This window comes from Ornithorhynchus anatinus, chromosome 2, assembly GCF_004115215.2.
Source record: "Ornithorhynchus anatinus isolate Pmale09 chromosome 2, mOrnAna1.pri.v4, whole genome shotgun sequence".
NCBI lineage: Eukaryota > Metazoa > Chordata > Mammalia > Monotremata > Ornithorhynchidae > Ornithorhynchus > Ornithorhynchus anatinus.
In genome coordinates, this window is record NC_041729.1 from 75169791 (window position 1) to 75190206 (window position 20416).

The following is a 20416-nucleotide window of genomic DNA, read 5'->3' on the forward strand; positions in this document are numbered from 1 at the left end:
GATGGAGTCAAAGGGGGAACAAAAGCACTTGGGCGACTAAAGGTCTGCCTTTACAACACGGTGGAAGGGGTGGGAAGGGACGGGGGTCCTGCCATGAAGTACAAATGAGACTTTGGGGGGGGAAACCTTTTCGGGAGTAGGTAAAAATGACAACCACCCAATGAAGTGGGGTGTTGGGGTGGGAAAAAGGTATTTATATTGATGCCATTGATGCCCATTCACTTGTTTTGCTGTCTGTCTCCTCTTTTTAGGCAGTGTCACAACTTCTCTGTGCCTCAGTTAACTCATCTGTAAAATGGGGATTAAGACTGGGAGCCTCAGCTGGGCCAACCTGATGACCCTATATCCACCCCAGCGCTGAGGACAGTGCTCTGCACATAGTAAGAGCTTAACAAATACCAACATTAGGGAGCGCTGGGCAGAAGGCGTTTGGGGGCAGGCGACGATAAGGGGAGCGGGGGGGGGGGATTCTTTTTGGAGGTAGGTTGGGTCCGGAGCGGCCGAGGAGCCTGTGCTCGACTGCCCAGCTGGGGCAAAGACCCTGGCACAATCCGGGCAACCCGGGAAGCTCAGGAACTTGGGGGAAGGTGGACGGGAGATCGGGAAGAATGGGAGTTGGGGAAGTATGGGAGCTCAGGGGAGCTCAAGGTGCACGGGAGCTCGGGAGTTTGGGGAGCTCGGGAAGCACGGGAATTTGGGAAGCAATGAAGATCAGGGTGCACGGGAGCTTGGGAAGCATTGGAGATCAGGGTGCTCGGGAGTTTGGGAAGCACGGGAGTTTGGGAAGCACGGGAGCTCGGGAAGCACGGGAGCTCGGGAAGCACTGGAGATCAAGGTGCACGGGAGCTTGGGAAGCATTGGACATCAGGGTGCACGGGAGTTTGGGAAGCACGGGAGTTTGGGAAGGACGGGAGCTCGGGAAGCACGGGAGTTTGGGAAGCACGGGAGCTCGGGAAGCACGGGAGCTCGGGAAGCACTGGAGATCAGGGTGCACGGGAGCTTAGGAAGCATTGGACATCAGGGTGCACGGGAGTTTGGGAAACACGGGAGTTTGGGAAGCACGGGAGTTTGGGAAGGACGGGAGCTCGGGAAGCACGGGAGTTTGGGAAGCATTGGAGATCAGGGTGCACGGGAGCTTGGGAAGCATTGGAGATCAGGGTGCACGGGAGTTTGGGAAGGACGGGAGCTCGGGAAGCACGGGAGTTTGGGAAGCATTGGAGATCAGGGTGCACGGGAGCTTGGGAAGCACTGGAGATCAGGGTGCACGGGAGTTTGGGGTGCGTGACCTTGGGGGGAGGGGGCGCGTCCGGGAACTCGGGGCGCTCGGGAGCTCGGAGAGGACGGAGGGACCGGGAGATGGGGAAACTCTTGAGTTCGGGAAGCACGGGAGCTCGGGAAACACGGGAGTTCGGGAAGCACGGGAGCTGGCGGGGAGGGGGCGTGTCCGGGAACTTGGGGTGCATGGAAACTCGGGGCGCACGGGAGCTCAGAGAAGACGGGGGCCCCGGGAGATGGGGAAGCACGGGAGCTCAGGGTTGCACGGGAGCTTGGAGCGCGTGAATTTTGGGGGGGGGGCGTGTCCGGGAGCTCGGGGTGCACGGAAACTCGGGGCGCACAGGAGCTCAAAGAGGTCGGGAAGCACGGGAGCTCAGGGTTGCAAGGGAGCTTAGGGTTGCACAGGAGCTCGGGGTTGCACGGGAGCTTGGGGCGCTTGAATTAAGGGTGTCCAGGAGTTCGGGGTGCACAGAAACTCGGGGCGCTCGGGAGCTCAGGGAGCACGGAAACTTGGAGGAGGGAGCAGGGGGCCTCAGGAAGCACGGGAGTTGGGGGGCACGTGAAATTGGAGGGGGGTGGGCAGGACCTCGGGTGCCCAGGATTTGGGGTGCATGGGGGTCCGGGAGCCGGGGGTGCCCGGGTCCCCGCGACACCTGCCAGCAAACCCTGGCAGGAGAGGACAAGTTGCAAAGTGCAAAGGAAGGAAAAACACAGCCCAAGCAACTTCCCAAACCCGGGCTCCCCTCGACCCCGTCCCCCCACCCCCAATTCCCCCTCCTAGCTTGGCCCGGGAAGAAGGGGCACCCTCCCCCGACAGACCCACAAATGCACACACTTACGAGAGCTCAGTCGGTGGTGTTTCCCCGGGTTGGGAGGGTTTGGGGAGGCAGTCTACACTCCGGGGGCGAGTCTCGTCCTCTGTCCTCCTGGAGCAGGCGCGGCCTCTGCGGGTGGGAGCGCCCCGCCCCGTCTGTGTGTGTGTGTGTGAGTGTGTGTGTCTGGGTGTGTCTGTGAGTGTGTGTGTGCACGCAATATGGCTGCTCCCCTCCCAGGTCCTGCAGCCTTGTCCGCCTCCCCTCCCTCCCTTCCCCCCCTTCTTCTCTCTGTCCTTTCGCACACAAACAACTGGCTGTGTTTTCCTGGCTCCTCCAAGCCCCCATTCATCTCCTCCATCCCTCCATCCTTTTTCAGAATGCAGGCCTTTTTCCCCCACTCCTAAATAACCTTTCCAGATCTCCCCTCCACCGCCTCCCCCCTGGCACCCCAGTCTCTTTTCTTCCCTCAGCAACAGCCCCCTCCCCACCCTGCACCCTCTTGCTAAAACCTGGTTTTCTCCTGGAAGGTACAACGTTTGATTCGGCGGCTCATCTGCTTTGTTCCTCGGCTGGCAGCGAGACACCGCGATCGGTGGATTCAGTAAATGATAATAATAATAATAATAATGATGGTATTCGTTAAGTGCTTACTTTGTGCCAAGCACTGTTCTGAACTCTGGGGTACATACAAGGTAATCAGGTTATTCCATGTGAGGCTCACGATCTTAGTCCCCATTTTACAGATGAGATACTTGAGGCACGGAGAAATGAAGTGGCTTGCCCAAAGTCACCCAGCAGACAGGTGGCCGGGCCAGGATTAGAACCCATGTAAAGATGGGCGAGGACGGACAGCTCCGAGTCTGGAAACTCCGAAGTCACTTTGGTTTAGTGAGAAGTGACAGTTCCCGGCAGACCGCCTCTTTAGACAAGCCTTTGAGATGCTCTACGGTTTTTACTTTATTTTCTGGGTTTTTTAATGGTATTTGTTAGGCCCTTACTCTGTGCCTGGAGCGGCACTAAAAGCAGAGATAGGTACATGATAATCAGGCTGGACAGAATCCATGTTTCATGTGGGGCTCATGGTCTGAATCACCATTTTACGGATGAGGTAACTGAAGCATGGAGAAGCCCAAGGTCACAGAACAGACAATGGCAGAATCAGGATTAGAACCCAGATCCTTCTGCCTCCCAGGCCCATGCTCTATCCACTAGACCACGCTGCTTCCCAGAGTTCTGGGTATTCTACTCATGTGGGATCATCACCCCTGATGAGGCATACATATTACAATTAGACAAAATCTTGCTCTCTGGAAGTTTCTCATTCAAACCAGAAAAAGCTCTAACTCGGTATGACTTTATGGCAAGAGCATGGGCCTGGGAGCCAGGAGATCAGGGTTCCAGCCCTAGTTCTGCCACTTGCCTATTGTATGACCTTGGGCAAGTCATTTAACCTCTCTGTGCCTGCTTTCCTCATTCCTTAAATGGAGATAGAATACCTGCTCTTCCTCTCACAATGTGACCCCTGGGTAGGATAGGCTATGTTTGAACTGATTGTCTAATGTTTACCCCAACAACTAACACAGTACTTGGCACATAGTAAGTGCTTGGCCTGACTATTCTGGGAGAAGCGGCATGGCCAAGTGGAAAGAGCACAGGCGAGGGAGTCAGAGGACCTGGGTTATAATCTCAGCTTCACCAATTGGGCAAGTCACTTAACTTCACTGGACCTCAGTTACCTCATCTGTAAAAGGGGGATAAAAACTCTGAGCTCTAGACTGTAAGCTCGTTGTGGGCACGAAATGTACTTTCCCAAGTGCTGAGTACAGTGCTCTGCACACAGTAAGCCCTCAATAAATATGATTGAATGAATGACAGACTGTGTCCATTCTGATTATCTCGTATTTACCGCAGCACTCACTACAGTGCTCCGCACATAGTAAGTGCTTATCAAATACCATCAAAAAGGGGAGAAGAAGGGGGAAAAGGAAAGAGGGAGAGGGAGGAAGGGAAGAAGACAGTAACCTCTGTTGCCGGGGCACTTTCTTCATCACAGTTGCTATTGCTGTCATCGGCCAAGCCGCAGTGGCTAAAGTCCTCATCCAGGGTGGACCAGCTGAGCTAGGGTTACTGCTGTTTGGGGACAGCAAAGGCAGTGACAGAGGATGCTGGTTCCAGGCTTGGAAATGGGACTTTGGATATGCACAACAGTGGACATTGCATACGTAGATCTTAGAGCTGGGAAGCAGCGTGGCCTCTTCATTCATTCAATAGTATTTATGGAGAGCTTACTCTATGCAGAACACTGTTCTAAGTGCTTGGAATGTACAATTCAGCAACAGATAGAGACAATCCCTGCCCAATGACGGGCTCACAGTCTAATCGGGGGAGACAGATGGACAAAAACAAGACAACATAATCACGCTAAATAGAATCAAGGGGATGGACACCTCATTAGCTAAATAAATAGGGTAATAAAAATATATACAAATGAGCATGGTGCTAAGGGGAGGGGGAGGAGGAGGAGCAGAAGGAAAGGGGGCTTAGCTGAGGAGAGGGGAATGGGGAGAAGCAGAGGGCGGAGAGGGAATGGGGTAGCTCAGTCTGGGAAGGCCTCTCGGAGGAGGTAAGCTCTCAGTAAGGCTTTGAAGAGGGGAAGAGAGTTAGTTTGGCGGAGATGAGGAGGGAGGGCATTCCAGGACAGCGAGAGGATGTGGGCCAGAGGTTGATGGCCTAGTGGACAGAGCACGGACCTGGGAGTCAGAAGGACCCGGGTTCTAATTCCAGCTCTGCCACTTGTCTGCTGTGTGACCTTGGGCAAGTCACTTAACTTCCCTGGGCCTCAGTTCCGTCACCTGTGAAACTGAATTAAGACTGTGAGCTCTATGTGGAAAAAGGGACTGTGTCCAACCTAATTTCCTTGTATCTTCCCCAGCACTTAGAACAGTCCTTGGGCATGTCACCTCAGTTTCCTCAACTGTAAAATGGGGATTCAACACCTGGTCTCCCACCCCTTTGAGATTGTCAGCCCTTGTGTGGGACAGGGCAGTAGTAGTAATGATATTTATCAAGGGTTTACTCTGTGCAGAAAAGTGTACTTAAGCACTGGGGGAAAATACGGAAGTGGGAATTAAACACAGTCTCTGTACCTCATGGAGCTCACAATCTAAAAACAGGGCCTGTCTGATCTATGATGTATCTCTCCCAGTGCTCAGCACAATGCTTGGCACAGAGTAAGCGCTTAACGAATCCCTCGATTATTACTTCAGCTCCATAGCCTTCCCCTGTGCTGTTGAGGAGAACTGAAGTGTGTCTGACATATGGCTTGAACTTTCACGGGCCTGGGTTCTAATCTCAGCTCTGCCACTTGTCTGCTGTGTGACCTTGGATCGGTCACTTCATTTCTCTGTGCCTCAGTTACCTCATTTGTAAAATGGGATTTGAGACTGTGAGCCGCATGTCACTCCCCTTCTTAAACACCTCCAGTGGTTGCCTATCAACCTCCACTCCAAACAAAAACTCCTCACTCTAGGCTTCAAGGCTCTCCATCACCTTGCCCCTTCCTACCTCTCCTCCCTTCTCTCTTTCTACCGCCCACCCCGCACGCTTCGCTCCTCTGCCGCCCACCTCCTCACCGTCCCTCGGTCTCGCCTATCCTGCCGTGGACCCTTGGGCCACATCCTCCCGCGGTCCCGGAATGCCCTCCCTCCTCACCTCTGCCAAACTAATTCTCTTCCCCTCTTCAAAACCCTACTTCAAACTCACCTCCTCCAAGAGGCCTTCCCAGACTGAACTCCCCTTCTCCCTCTACTCCCTCTATCGCCCCCCCCTTCATCTCTCTACAGCTTAACCCTCTTTTCCCCCCATTTCCCTCTGCTCCTCCCCCTCTACCTTCCCATAACCTCAGCACTGTATTCGTCTGCTCAACTGTATATATTTTCATTACCCTATTTATTTTGTTAATGAAATGTACATCGCCTCGATTCTATTTAGTTGCCATTGTTTTTACGAGATGTTCTTCCCCTCGACTCTATTTATTGCCATTGTTCTCGTCTGTCCGTCTCCCCCGATTAGACTGTAAGCCCGTCAAACGGCAGGGACTGTCTCTATCTGTTGCCGACTTGTTCATTGCAAGCGCTTAGTACAGTGCTCTGCACATAGTAAGCGCTCAATAAATACTATTGAATGAATGAATGAATGGGTTCTAATCGTGGCTCCACCACTTGTCAGCTATGTGACCTTGGGCAAGTCACTTCACTTCTCTTGCCTCAGATCCCTCATCTGTAAAATGGGGATAGAAACTGTGAGCCCCACAGGGGAAAGGGTCTGTGTCCAGCCCAATTTGCGTGGATTTACTTGTATCCATCCCAGTGTTTAGTACAGTGCCTGATACGTAGTAAGAACTTAGCAAATACCACAATTATTATTGTTAATATATATAATATATTAATTTAATAATAATAATAATAAAATCCACCCTTTCCTCTCCATCCAAACTGCTACCACGTTAATCAGTGGTATTTATTGAGTCCATATTTTGTGCAATGCACTAATCCTATCCCACCTTGGTTACTGTATCTGCCTCCTATCTCTTCCCACTCCAGTTCATACTTCACTCTGCTACCCAGATCATTTTTCTACAAAAATATTCAGGCATGTTTCCCCATCTTCAAGAAGCTCCAGTGTTGCCAATTCTCCTCCGCATTAAACAGAAACTCCTCATCAAACACAAACTCCTTACTATTGGTATTAAAGCAGTCCCCCCATCTTCATGGCCCTTCTAAAATCACATCTCACCCAATAGCCTTCCTTGATAAATCTTTCATCTTCCCACCTTATTCCCTCCACCCCAAAATGTCATCACAGCCCTTCCCTCTAGACTGTAAAACTTGTAGGGAGGGATTGTGTCTACCAACTCTGTTATATTGTACCTCCCAAGGGCTTAGTACAGTGCTCTACACACAGTAAGCACTCAATAAATACAATCGATTGATTGAGAGGAAATATGATTGATCGAGTCCACATCATCTAAGCACTTAAACATTCACTGACACATGGTAAGCACTTAACAAATGCCATCATCTTCACCCTTGAGATCTCAGGCTACGTCTTCAGTGTTTCATATATTGAGGAGCTCCTTGAAATATGTTTTCAGTTTTTCATATGTTGAGGAGTTACTTGAAACATTCAATTGATAGATGGCTGTCATAGAAAAACTCATTTTATGAGACAAGGGACACTCTGCTAAGGTAATTTATTTATATTAATGTCTGTTTCCCTTCTAGACTGTTGCTTGCTATTGGCAGGGAATAAATATCTGTTATATCGTTATACTGTACTCTCTGGAAACACTTAGAACAGTGCTCTGCACTCAGTAAGTGCTCAATAAATACGATTGACTGAATGACCTCCCTATTGCACTTGCATGTACATATCTTTTGTACTCTAATCCTTCCTTTCAGTTGTAATTTACTTAGCATGTGTCTCTAAACTAAACTACAGGCTCCTTGAGGGTGGGGATTATGTCTACTGACTCCACTCTACTCTCCCAAGTGCTTAGTACAGTGCTCTGCAAAGAGTATTCACTCAGTACGTATTCTTGATTGATTATTGATTTACTCTGTTGTGATGCTCAGAATAGGCATCTTCAATTTGAGATGACAAGGTGCCCTGCTTTGGAACAGCCTAAGAACCTTGGTGAAGTTCTCAGGAAAGACAGCCAAGTCAAATTTGCTTAGTAGCCGCCAGAATCCCGATCAGCTGGCAGTGTCAAATGTTTGGATACAGGCCAACAGATACCAAAGAATAATTGTAATATTGTTCTTCGCATTTCTGCTCTACCTCCATCTTGTACCTTGATCTGCTGTACCTTGATCTCATCTATCTCGTCGCCGACCTCTTGCCCACGTCCTGCCTCTGGCCTAGAACTCCCTGCCTCCTCATAACCGACAGATAATTACTCTACCTCCTCCTTCAGAACCTTACTGAAGGCACATCTTCTCCAAGAGGCCTTCCTTGACTAAGCCTTCCTTTTCTCTTCTCTCACTCCCTTCTGCATTGCCCTGACTTACTCCCTTTATTCACCACCCCTCCTATCCCCACAGCACTTATGTCTATATCTGGTAATTTATTTATTTATATTAATGTCTGTCTCCCCCATCTAAATTGTCAGCTCACTGTGGGCAGGGAATGTGTCTGTTATATTGTTGTCTTCTACTCTCCAAGCACTTAGTACAGTGCTCTGCACACAGTAAGCTCTCAATCAATACGACTGACCGACGGACTGACTGACTGAATCTGCAGTCCCAGATTCAGGGTGAAAAATAAGTCTTTTTTTGTTTATTGTTTTTTTGGCTGACTCCTGTCATAATTCAAGAGTTATGAGAGGACTAGGGTCCCATTCCTATTTTTGCCCCCCAGTAGATCTCCAGAACCCCTTCAATTCCTAGTTCCTTATGGTTAGAAACTTGGGATGGAATGAATACATATGGCTTTTCTACATTTCTATTTCAAACCTGGGAGGAATGATTTAAGCCAGCTTCACCAAGGACAGAGCAAGGTTTGTCACATCTCAAATCAGGTGCCAGTTTATGTTCCAATAAAAGGAAGTGCTCCAAACTATGGTTTTATTCAACAATAGAAGGAGTGCCTGCCCTATTTTTATTGCTCAGGATTTGAAAATTCTTTTTAAAGGGTTTTTCCAGATTAATGGGATGTTGGGAGATAGGACAGAACACTCAATGACTCATCGTCACCAAAATGCACCATGTTCCTCTGAATCCTCAGGGATGGTCACTTGATTTACCAGTATCTACATTAAGTTACCTCTAAATTATCTACTCACTTGTGCAGGTTTTATTTTTTATATAAAACATTGTACTGATGGTCAGTCAGCTGATTTCTATTATTACTATTACTGCTAGCAACATTGCTTCTTATTCATATGTACATAAATATTCCAAAAGGGGATGCCATAAATAAAAATTCTGATTGGTGTTTCCATAGATATAATATAAATCATATCAATCAATATCAATTACGGAAAAACTAAGTCAATCAAGGGAAGGAGATAAAAGAACGAGCAACAATCCTCAAAGCTGTCTCTTTCTATGTGAAGAAAGTTCTCCACTGATAGGAGTAGTTTCCTCAATTTAAGGAGATAAGGCTGTTTTGAGAGAAGAGGTATCTTATTCCTGTTTTACAGATAAGGGAACAGAGGCTCAGAGAATCAATCAATCAGTAAATGGTATTTATTGATCCATTTAAAGCGCATGGATATCCAGTTTTGCCTTGAAACAGAAAACAGCAGAGGAAAAAATAACCTGGCAAGACCATTTTTATTTTTAAGTGAGTGAAGGTAAGATCTCATTCCAAGTAAAAGAACAGAAAAAATTAATTTTGCTATTGAAGAACATATGCAGCTTTGGTGATTTTTTTCTGGAATAATACTGTAAAGAAATGGGGTTAGGGTCAGCAATAGATACTTAATGATTTAACCGCTTATGGATTTTGATTTAATTAAACATCTGAGAAAAAACAATCTGAAACTTCAAGATTAATTAATTCATTAATTCATATTTATTGAGAGCATGCTGTATATAAATCACTGTACTATGCATTTGGGAAACTACAATCTTAATGAGCTAATAGGGTCCTCATCTTGAAAAGAAAGCAGACTTTATCCTACGTGCTTGTTGTTGTAGATAGTGACTGGACAGGTCAGAAAGTTCTAATGTCCCTCATCAGGTCAGACACAATAACAATAACAATAATAGTGATTGTATTTGTTAAGAGCTGACTTTGTGCCAGGCACTGTACTAAGCTCTTGGGTGGATACAAGTAAATTGGGCTGGACACATCCCCTATCCCACTGGGCACAGTTTCAATCCCCATTTTAAAGATGAGGTTACTGAAGCACAGAGAAGCAAAGTGACTTGCTCAAGGTCACACAGCAGGTAAATGACAGAGATGTGACTAGAACCCATGACTTTCTGACTCCCAGGCTCATGCACTATCCACTGCATCATGCTTCAATCTGTGTCTCATATAGGACTCACCATCTAAGGGCATGGGAGAGCAGGTATCTTATTCCCATTTGACAGATGAGAGGACTGAGGCTAAGAGAAGCCAAGTGATTTACTCAAGGTCACATAGTAGGTAAGTGACAAAGCTGGGATTAGAACCCAGATCCTCTGACTTCCAGGACTGTGGTCTTTCCACCAGGCCACACCACTTCTAGTCTCCCAAGTGCTTGCTACATGGCTCTGCACTCAGATAGGAGAAGAGGTGGAAGGAAAAAAAGAAAGCATCATTATCTGCACAAAAATGAACATCAAAATAGATGATAGTAGTTGGAAAAGCAAGCTCTAGCTAGCGCTGCATGAATCCGGCCGGAGGTGAGTAGAAGTAGGTACATAATAATAACGTTGCTATTTGTTAAGCGCTTACTATGTGCAGAGCACTGTTCTAAGAACTAGGTCAGATACAGGGTGATCAGGTTGTCCCATGTGGGGATCACAGTTTTAATCCCCATTTTACAGATGAGGTAAGTGAGGCACAGAGAAGTGAAGTGACTTGCCCACAGTCACACAGCTGACAAGTGGCAGAGTCGGCATTCGAACCCATGACCTCTGACTCCCAAGCCCGGGCTCTTTCCACTGAGCCACGCTGCTTCTCATAAGTGTTAGGGGTGGCTAATGGGAAGTTAGGGAGTCACTGGGGAATCGGTCAATCAATCAGTCAGTGGTATTTACTGAGTGTTGAACACTGTACTAAGCACTTGGGAGAGTATACTACAACAGAGTTGACAGATGGAGATGGGCTTCCAGGTGGGCTCTGATCATAGGGAGGACAGGAGTCGGATGGCTTTAGGGAAGGAGGGCATTCCAAATCAGGAGACCAGCCTCAGCCTGAGGAAGGGAGGAGATGGGATCATGGAGAACGAGGAAAAGTTAGTGAGTAGAGCTCAGGAGGCAGAACAAAAAGAGAGGGGTGAGAAATAGTAGCTTAGTGGACAGAGCGTGGGCCTGGAAGTCAGAAGGACCTGGGTTTTAAACCCGTCTCTACCACTTGTCTGCTGCGTGACCTGGGAAAGTCAAAGTCACTTCACTTCTCTCTGCCTCAGTTACCTCATCTGTAAAAGGGGAATTGAGACTGTGAGCCCCATGTGGGACCTGGACTGTGTCCAACCTGATTAGCTCATATCTACCCTAGCAATTAGTACTGTCCCTGACACTTAGTAAGTGCTTAACAAATGCCATAAAAAAATAGCAGGGAGAAAGAGCAGTGCTAGACACTGTTCATCTGAGGTCAGAATTAGTAAACGAAGGTTCATGTTTGTTGTTGGCTTCGACGTGAAGAAGTGAACTGTAGATTTGTGTGCCCCAAAACTTGGGCGTGCACCTAGAGAGCTTAGGTACCTTGAAAGGGACATGACATAAGTCTTTAGAGGGAAATTACTAGAAGTCACAGGTTGCTATAGTCTCTAGCTTCTAGCGTTGCATTGAATAACTAATGTTATCATTTCTTTATCTAATTTAAAGACCTTTATGTGATAGCAATGGTTACATTCCTTGTCCCTGTCATTTCATTCTTTTTGTTTCCAGGCAGTGTATACCCAGGGTAAGCAGGTTTTTCTTTTTCTTTGGCGTGCGCGCGTGTGTGTGTGTAGCATGGCTCAGTGGAAAGAACCTGGGCTTGGGAGTCAGAGGTCATGGGTTCGAATCCCGGCTCTGCCACTTGTCAACTGTGTGACTGTGGGCAAGTCACTTCACTTGTCTGTGCCTCAGTTACCTCATCTAGAAAATGGGGATTAACTGTGAGCCTCACGTGGGACAACCTGATGACCCTGTATCTACCCCAGTGCTTAGAACAGTGCTCGGCACATAGTAAGCGCTTAACTAATACCAACATTATTTGTTAAGCACTTACTATGGGCCAGTCACTGTACTAAGTGCTGGGGAAGATACAAGTTTATCAGGTTGGACACAGTCCATGTCCCATATGGGGCTTACGGTCTTCATCCCCATTTTATAGGTGAGGTAACTGAGGCCCAGAGAAGTGAAGTGACTGTCCACAGTTCACGCAGCAGATGGGTGGTAGAGCCAACATTAGAACTCAGGTCTTTCTACTCCTAGGCCAAGGCTCTTTTCACTAGGCAGTGCTGCTTCTTCAAGCTTATTTTTCAGTTTCTAGCCCAATTTCTAAAACTCCGGGCCAAGGGAGCATTACTTGGTCTTCTTGAGGCAGGAACGGTCAGTATTAATGACACTTTGCCCTGCCAGTCCCATCTCAAACTGAATCCTGGGAACGTCAGCTCGGCCACTTAAAAGTCAGACAGACACACATAGGCAGACAGGCAGACAGGAAGAAAGGGAAGATGAGCAGGCAGCATTTTGATCTTTCCCAGCCCCCACCATTTTGTGGGGAGAGGGCCAAGGTCTAGCAGTGCGGTGTGAGCAAACAGTTGTGTGCAGGTTGTGTGCACAAGACCACTGCAATTCCTGGCAGGCTTGCAAGTCAATGAGAAGGGGTTAATAATAACAATGACAATAATAATGGTATTTGTTAAGTGCTTACTATGTACCTGGCACTGTAGTAAGTGCTGGGTGTGTACAAGCAAATCGAGTTTGACACAGTTCCTGTCCCATATGGGACTCACAGTCTCAATCCTCATTTTACAATTGAGGTACCTAAGGCACAGAGAAGTGAAATGACTGGGATTAGAGAAGTGGCAGAAATGGGATTAGAACCCATGACCTTCTGACTCCCAGGCCCATGCTCTATCCACTACCCCATCCCTTGGGGACCTAATTTCCTGGTAAGCACACTCGGCCGAACAACAGTCCATTATTAGGGATGAAAAGAATGTAAATATCGACCAAAGATTATCTTTCAGGTAAATTTTCTTTCTCCAAGCCTAGAGCCCTGGATCACCTCCCAAAATCCACTTCCTCCACTCCTGCACTTGTATATGTAGGTTTATATACATATATTTGCATTCACATCAGTCCCTATTGAAAGATGATACTACCAGAGGTGAGAGAGGGGAGCCTCAAGGCCTAATGGAAAGAGCACAGGCCTGGGAGTCAGGAGATCTGGATTCTATTCCCAGATCTACCACTTGCCTGCTGAAGGGAACTTGGGTAAGTCACTTAACTTTTTTGTATCTCATTTTCCTCATCTGTAAAATACTGCTTCACTGCCTGTTCTCCCTCCTTCTTAGACTGTGAGCCCCATGTGGGACTGAGACTGTATCTGATCAAATTGTCTTATATCTACCCCAGTGCTAAGCATGGTGCTTGGTACCGAGTAAGATCTTGATAAAAACCACAATTATTATTACCATTATTAATAGTAGTAATAATAGTAGTAGCAGTAGTAATATGAGGCCCTATCCACAGTTGAGTATTTCTGGAGAAGACTGAGAAAGCAGAATACCTTCCTGCCACTGCAAATTTTTCTTCTCATTGCTCTGACTTTCCTTCTATTTGCCCAGTAACACTACTATATCTTTCTCATTGAATTAATAATAATAGCAACCACTGTGATATTTCTTAAGTGCTTGTTATGTGCCAAGCACAATACTAAGCACTGGGGTAGATACAAAATAGTCAGGTCCTACATGGGGCTCACAGTCTAAGAAGGAGGTATGGGAGAGGGAATTCCCTCACCCAGAGCCCCCCCAAAACTATTTCTGACCTTTAGCTCCCTCCTGAAGACTCCAGTACCCCCACCCCATCCTTTGCTAAAGGCTTTTCTAAGAATTATGTTAGTGGATAGAGCATGGGCCTAGGAGTCAGAAGGTAGTGGGTTCTAATTCCAACTCTGCCTCTTTTCTGTTGTGAAACTTTGGGCTAGTCACTTCACTTCTCTGTGCTTCAGTTACCTCATCTGTAAAATGGGGATTGAGACCGTTAGCCCCATGTGGGACAGGGACTGTGTACAACCTAATTTGCTTGTACTCACCCCAGCCCTTAGTACAGTGCCTGCCACTTAGTAAGAGCTTAACAAATGCCATAATTCTTATTATTTAGAGGCCATCTGTCACAAACTTCCCCAAAAGGCTACTATGCAATTCTCAATGCTCTTTTCCCCCACATCCAAATTCTCTAGACCAGTGGTGATCCAAAAGGAAATATTCCAACTGCTCTTAAAGTCTAACCCCTCTAGAACAGTCATGAGCCCCAATTTTTTTTTATGGTATTTGTTAAGTACTTACTCTGTTCCAAGTGTTGTACTAAGCACTGGAGTAGATTCAAGACAATCTGACCAGACAGTCCTTGTGTCATACAGGGCTCGCAATCTAAGGAGGAGGGAGTACACATATTTTGTCTTCATATTTCAGATGAGGAAACTGAGACACAGAAAAGTTAACTTACTTGTCCTAGTCAGTCAGTCAGTCAGTCAGTCAATTGTATTTATTGAGTGCTTACTATGTGCAGAACTCTGTACTAAGTGCTTGCGAGAGTACAATATAACAATATAATAGACACATTCTCTTCCCTCTTAATATTTACTCCCACCCTAACCCCTCTGTTTTACTGCCATCTTTGCCCTCTGATTGTCCTTGGATCCTTTCTCTCTGCTTTCAAACAGGCCAATCTCCTCCATATTGAAAAAGTCATCTCTTGACCTCACCACATCTTTCTGCTATATTGCCCTGTCTCCCTGTCCTTGTTTCTTTCCAATTCTTTGATTGAGCGATACACCCCAATTTTCTTTATTTCCTCCCCACCAACTCTCTTCTTGACCCCCTGCAATCTGATTTTCACTCCTTTACTCTACCAAAACAGCACTCACTGAAACTCTAGTGACTTTTTTGGAAAAGTCTATTATGTTGTATGTCTTGCCTTTAATCTTCTACAGTCGTCAGCTGCCTTTGACACTGCTGATCATTCTCTTCTCCTAGAAATTTTCCCTGGCCTTACTTTCTTACTTCTCTTCTTATCTCTGACCATTCCTTCTTAATTTCTTTTTTTAAAAATGATACGTGCTACATGCTTACTGTGTGACAGGCACTGTACTAAATGCTGGGCTAGATGCAAGGTAATAGGGTTGGACACAGTCCCTGTCTCTCATAGGGCACACAATCTTTATCCCTATTTTACAGATGAGGTAAGGTAGACACAGAGAAGTGAAGTGATTTGCTCAAGATCACACAGCAGAAAAGTGGCAGAGCTGGGGTTAGAATTCAGGTCCTCTTATATCCAGACCCTTGTTCTTTCCACTAGGCCACACTGCTTCTCCTTATCCTCTGCTGCTCTTTCTACTCTCACCCTTTGATGGCAAGTGTCCTACAGAGCTCTACTCTGGGTCCTTTACTCTTCTCTTCATTCAATAAGTCAGGCAGCTCAGCTTCTCACACAGTTTCAGCTACCATCTCCATATGGATGACTGAAATCTGACTCATTAGCCCTGAATTCACCCCTTTTTACAACCTCTTATTTTCTCTTGCCTCCAGGACATCGCCACATGGATACCCCATCAGGACATTAGACAACTAAATGGCAAAAACTGACCTCCTCACCTTCTCTCCTAACCTGCTCCTTCATATAACTTTTCCACTGTGGTCAATACCCCCATCCTTCACTTTTTTCAGTGGTATTTGTTCAGTGCTTATTATATGCCAGGCACTGTACTCTGAGGTAGATACAAGTTAATCAGGTTGGACACAGTCCTTATCCCTCATGGGGCTCACAGCTTGAATCTCCATTTTACAAATGATGGAACTGAGGCACAGAGACATGAAGTGAATTGCCCACGGTCTTGCAGCAGACAAGTGGCGGAGCTGGATTTAGAACCCAGATCCTTTTAACTCCTGATCTGTGCTCTATTCTTTAGGCCATGCTTCTTCTCTTTGCCTCAGAAGCTTGGAACTCAAGCATGTTTCATTCATTCAATTGTATTTATTGAGCACTTACTCTGTGCAGACCACTGTACTAAGTGCTTGGAAAGTACAATTCAGCAATAGAGACAATCCCTGTCCACAGCAGGCTCACAGTCTAGAAGAGAGGAGACAAACAGCAAAAACAAAGCATCAATAGCATCAATGTAAATAAATAGAATTAGATATATATATATATATATATATCAGAACAAGTAAAACAGGCATTAAAATAAATAAGTAGAATTATAGATACAAACAAGTGCTGTGGGGCGGGGGGTAGAGCAAAATGAGTGAGTCGGGGCAATGTTGCAGGGGAAGGGGAGCTGATGAAAAGGGGGGGTTGGTCTAGAAAGGCCTCCTGGAGGAGGTAAGCCTCCAGTAGGGCTGTGAAGGGGAAAGTGTGATTGTTTGGCGGATCACTATTAATTAATCAATGGCATTTATTGAGCACTTACAGTGTGCAGAGCACCGTATTCAGCACTTGGAAGAGTGCAATATAACAGAATTGGTAGACACATTGCCTGCCCTCAAAGATCTTACAGTCTACAGGGGGTAGGCAGAAATTCATATAAATAAATAAACTATGGATAGGTACATGAGTGCTGTAGGGCTGAGGGAGGGGTGAATAAAGGGTGCAAATCCAATTGCAAGGGCGATGCAGTAGGGAGTGAGAGTCACCTTTATTTCTGTCTTTCTTTCCCCTTCAGTCTATCACTAAATCTTACCACTGTGTCTGATATGGTCTTTTCAAGATCTGCCCCTTCCTGGTCGCCCTTCAGGCCAACACCCTGATTCAAGTTCAGTTTCAGCAGAGTTACTGCTACAACCTCCTTACATATCTCCTCGCCTCAAGCCTTTCCCTCTTCAATCTATCTTGCAGACTAGTGCTTGTAATATCTTCTTAAAGCACAATTCAAAACCTCTTCTGCTTCTCAATAACCTCCAAATGGCTACCCAATAACTTGCAGTGTCTCTGCATGACACCAAAAACTCCCAGCTAAGTAATTTAAAGCTCTTTACCAGCTGTGGCCTCCTTATCTAGCACTCTTTCTTCTGCTTCCCTCTAGTTATACTCTTCTAACCTCCTACATTAATTCTCCCATTTCTGTTCCTTTGCTTGAAATCCTCCTGTTAAAACCTTCTCCCCACAGGGAATTTCCCTCCCCTCCCAGATCTGCCAGACCACAGTACCCCCTGCCTTCAAAGCCATCTTAAAAGCTACCTACCTACCTACCTTCATTCATTCATTCATTCATTCATTCATTCATTCATTCATTCATTCATTCAATCATTTATTGAGCACCTACTGTGTGCAAAGCAATGTACTAAGCACTTGGGCGAGTACAGTATAACAACAAACACATTCCTGCCCATACCGAGCTCACAGTCTAGAGGGGGAGACCTTCCTCAAGAGAAATTTTCTGATTAGCCTCCATTTTCCTGATCACATCTTCCCCCCAGCCACTCTTAGCCCCCTCCCCTACACACACATAAACATTTATTAATTTTTATGATATTTATTAAGCACTTACTCTGTACCACACACTGTTCTAAGCACTGGGGTAGAGACAAGCTAATCAGGTTGGACACAGTCCATGTCCCCCATGGGGCTTACAGTCTTAATTTCCATTTTACAAACGAGTTAACTGAGGCATAGAGGAGGTGAAATGAGTTGCCCAAGATCACACAGCAGACAAGTAGAGGATCTGGATTAGAACCCAGGTCCTTCTGACTCCTAGATCTGTGCTCTATCCACTAGGCCATACTGTTTCTCAGTTATTTCATTGCACATTTTATTTTTTATCATTTGAATCTACTCCCATTCTTTTACCTAGTGTAGGTTTGCAATTTGGGTCTGCTTTTTCCCCCAGTAGATTGCAAACCTCCTGAGGGCAAGCTTCTGATACATGTCATGAATAATCTATCAATGAATAGTATTTATTGAGCACTTATGTGCAGAGCAAGGTACTAAGTGCTTGGAAAAGTACAATACAACAGAATTAGCAGATACATTCCCTGCCCATAAAGAGCTTACAGTAAATTAAATGCAATAAATGCTGTCGCTGAGGTATTTAATTAAAGATTTAGAGCTTTCTTTCAGAATTGCTCCAGCTTGTAGCTTTAGTTGCTCTTCAGAAGTGACCAGTCAGTCAATTGGTGGTATTTATTGAGGGCTTACTATGTGCAGAGCACTGAACTAAGTACTTGGGAAAGTATAGTACAACAGAGTTGGTAAACACGTTCCCTCTCCACAATGAGCTTGAGTGTCATCCCTAGTGCCTCGAGTCTTATTAGTAAAACTCCAGGCTTAAATTAGTTAATTATTTTCACTCAGGATATATTGTAACAAAAAGTGAACGAGTAGCAAATCTTCCTTCTGTTACCTCTCTAACGTATTTGAGCCACAGTTGGATTTTGTGAAAACTTTTCGACCAACCATTGGTTTTTGTCTCATGCTGTTACGGCCACCGTGTTAATCCTTGTGTAAATATATATGACTCATCTTTTGGGTTTGCCACTGGACATGTAGATTCCCACTAAATAGCATCAGCAGAGTCTTAAAGATTAATCTGGTCCTTGGGCTATTCACGCTCCATTACCGAATGAGTCATAGTGCAGGTATTGGGATTCTTCACCAGTGCCCCAAAGAGATGTAACTAGAAAATAAAAGTGTGTGAATAGAAAATAAACAGTTCTGAAATCCACACACTAGATTTTTCCAGTGTTAGGTGGAGATATTGGACATAGTTGTCAATATCTTGTCAGCTTCAGACTCTGTTAATCTCCCCATAAGCCAAATGATATATTCCAGGGAGCTAATCTTTTCATTACTCCTAAAAATCCTATAAATCACTCTACATTCTTTCCCAGGAGTTCAAGAACATGCAGAATTTCTCTATCAGTATACATAAAAAGGACCAGTCCTCAGAGTTCTTGGAAGAAGATGGTTTGAGAAGTGAAAACTAGAAAATCTAGTGAAAAGAGCATGGAACTGGGAGTCAAGACATCTGGATTCTCATCTCAGCTCTTCTACTGCCCTGCTGTACTACTGTGGACAAGACTTTTAACCTCCCTGGGACTCAGCTTCCCTAGCTGTAAAATGGGAATAAAATGTCTGCTCTCCCTGTCTGGAGAAGCAGGGTGGCTAAGCCTAAACTAGAGCAAAGGCCTGGGAGTCAGAAGAACCTGGGTTCTAGTTCCTGCTCTTCCACATGTCTGCTGTGTGACCTTGGGCAAGTCACTTCACTTCTTTGGGACTCAGTTCCCTCATCAGTAAAATGGGGATTAAGAGCATGAGCCGTATGTGGGACAGGGATAGCGTCTAATCTGATTAATTTATATCAATCCCAATGTTTAGAACAGTGCTTTGCACATAGTAAGTGCTTAGCAAGTATCATTATTAATACTATTCTATTGGGATCCCTGGTTGGCTATTGGGATCCCTGGTTGGGATAGGTGTCCAAATCAGATTATCTTGTGCTTAACCCAACAAGTAACAAACATTTTGTCACAGAATAAGCATTTAATAAACATTAAATGTCCTTTCTCTCTATAGAGATTTGTAAGCAAAAAAATGGATCTTAGACGTCTTCCGCTTAATTCAGCTCATGTGGGCAAGGAATGTGTCTGTTTATTGTTACGTTCTATTCTCCCGAGTGCTTAGTATAGTGCTTTGAACACAGTAAGTGCTCAATAAATACGATTGAATGAATAAATGAGCTATAACGTGTGGTTGATGTACTTCCTGTTTGCTGCAGGTTGTTCTTAATCCCTGAGTCATTTTCATCCAAACGGTCTTGATAGTGAGGGTTGCCCTCAGTGATGGAGGAGAAAGCAGAAGAGGGCAAAGCACTGTCAGCTGCCTCAGAGGGTACACGCAGGTTTTCTTTTCCCTGGTCATAACTTCTACACCAAACCCCAGTCAGCTAGCTTGCAGGTGAACAAAACTTTATGGCCTAATCATGGGCAACTCATTGAGTTAGGGAGTAGTAATAGCAGCAGCATAGTCTAGTGGATAGAGCGCAGGCCTGGGAATCAGAAGGTCATGGGTTCTAATCACGGCTCCTCAACTCATCTGCTGTGTGGCCTTGGGCAAGTCACTTCACTTCTCTGTGCCTCAGTGAGCTCCTCTGGAAAATGGGGATTAAGACTGTGAGCCCTCTTTGGGATAGGGATTGTGCCCAACCCGATTTGCTTGCCTCCACCCCAGCATTTAGTGCAGTTCCTGGCACATAGTAAGTGCTTAACAAATACCACAATTATTATTATTATTTCCAAAAAGAGATGCACACATCGTGGCTGCATCCAAAGTTGCAACAATAGAAACCCAGAGATGATTTTTTCACTAGTAAGTGGGACTTGAGTCACTGCAGTCACTTGCGGAATTGAGTGCTGATCAGTACAATCTATCAGTACAATCAATGCTTCAAAAAGTCTAGTT

At 45.7% G+C, this 20416-nt stretch overlaps 1 protein-coding gene across 3 annotated transcripts in view; it reads right to left on the bottom strand.

Annotated features, from left to right (window-relative positions):
* The window catches only part of EZR (ezrin), an 82641-nt gene extending 80391 nt beyond the window's left edge, over positions 1 to 2250 (bottom strand). For all 3 annotated transcript variants that reach the window (XM_029052319.2, XM_029052318.2, XM_029052317.2), the window contains exon 1: positions 2115 to 2250. The gene's annotated coding sequence lies outside the window, so the exon portion shown is untranslated. The remainder of the gene's footprint in view (positions 1 to 2114) is intronic.
* Between the last annotated feature and the right edge of the window lie 18166 nt (positions 2251 to 20416).